Here is a 1,966-nt window from a genome sequence, read left to right as displayed (position 1 = left end):
CTTGTATAATTTTTTGAATTTAAATTGAAAGAGTGCAAATAAATTTATTATATTAATAGGCATACCAAATATTCATATTACCAAAATCAAACAGCAAGCTACATTGAAACATACAGCCTGTAGGCAACATATACCAGAGGTGTACTGTAAAGTACTTAATTTTAGTATCTTAGGAAACAGACTATAATTACGGTCGGTGAAACTTTCGTTAACCTAACGGGTACTTTACGCGGATTCGAGATTAGTTTGCCAGGCCTGGGCTTTTAAGCGTGCACCGAAAGATTAGTAATAATAACGATAAATACCAAGTCAAATCAAAAGTTCTAATATATTTAATTAACTAGAACGTACTACGTACAAATGTCAATAAGCCAAACAAAATTTATTAACGAAAATCAACAAGTCAATCCGACAATAAACTCAGCTACTTAACTTAATAGTAATTCCCCTTGAAATTCGACAATCAAATACTTAGAAACTATGAACAATATCTCTTACTAATTAAACGTCTATCCGTCACCTCACTATACGAAGAAAAGTATTTCCTCAATACTTTCGATATCGTCAAATCGTCAATCGAACTCCTTTAGCACCTTGGATCGTCCAATTATCAATCTGGACTTCTATCAGAAAATACTGGTAAATTAAAGTTTATTATTCACAATCATTTTTACATGGGGCATTTTGCCCATATACAGTAACAAGTCCAGCTTTGTTTACAATAACAACAATTAACTTTGATTTGTACAATTAAGCATATTTAGAAACAGGTAAATTGCTTTTGTAACAACAAACTTATCAACAAGATTCGCTATTACATTCTAACTTAGAAGTCAGCGTACAAAAAATTCTATTTACATTTGATAGTAGCTTTTTGTTTTAAAGCTACTTACATCAACTAATTTGGCGTTAAGAAAAGGGACTTAACATCGTTGACATTAAACATTATACACTCTAACAACATTAGAAAGGTAAGCTTGACTTAGCTTACTACAACAGGAAGTACACAAAGAGACCCTTCCCTAGCACATTCTCCAATGTGGAGTACTAGGGAGATACGATAAACTTAAAATTAACATTACTACCGTAATATTTACACAGTACAAAGAAATTAGTTCTATCTACCTCGCTCTCACAGTCGCCTCGGTTTGGAAATCACCTCTTCTTCGGTTAACGTACGGGATTTATACCGTGAGGTGACGTCACACTTGAGCCGGGTTACTCCCCTTATTTACATACTTAGTTGCTAACATTAACTTTCTTTTCTGGCAGCTTTAAGTTTCCGACAAAGCTTATAAACCGTTTACAAAATATTTATGATAATTTTCTGGGATGTTTAAGACGGTTTATCAAGTATTTCTCTACTAGTGATTGTGGGGACTCCCCCCTCCATTTTTTTTTCTGCGGACTGTTACTTCCGTCGGGCAGCGCAAGTGCGCAAGATTTTTCCTACGGCGCTTATTTCTCCGTGAGTTGTTTTATCTTCATTTTTCATTACTAACAAGAGAGTGGTGGGGAACCTTCGTACTAAATAAACATAAACCCCGAACAAAAGATAATAAAACGGAAAAATAATAATAAAATAAAAATAACGTTCGGACTCAGTTCCTTACAGTACGACATTCAGTACAAGTAACAGCTGTTTATTGCAAATAGATAACTGGAGCCCCTCCTAAAAAATGTCATCTACTGTACTGGTGTACTGGTCTACAGATTCTAAGTTCTGTACTGTCGATATTTCCTGTTTTTCCAGAACAGAGATCATCTTATGTTGGTTCTGTACAGAAGAGAGATGTGTTCTGAAAAACTAGGAAATATCAATTTGATTTCCAATAGTATGATTGTTGCCTAACTACATTTATCTATCAAAAAGTATTGCTTCCACATTACCAGTCAGAATAATCGCTTCATCCTTACCCTTAAAGGACAAGTATCTGCATTTTATTCTAAAATAGTCAACGTGGAC

This window comes from Centruroides vittatus, unplaced genomic scaffold (genome assembly GCF_030686945.1).
Source record: "Centruroides vittatus isolate TY-2023 unplaced genomic scaffold, ASM3068694v2 contig_349, whole genome shotgun sequence".
NCBI classification, from domain to species: domain Eukaryota; kingdom Metazoa; phylum Arthropoda; class Arachnida; order Scorpiones; family Buthidae; genus Centruroides; species Centruroides vittatus.
This window is presented reverse-complemented; position numbering follows the sequence as displayed.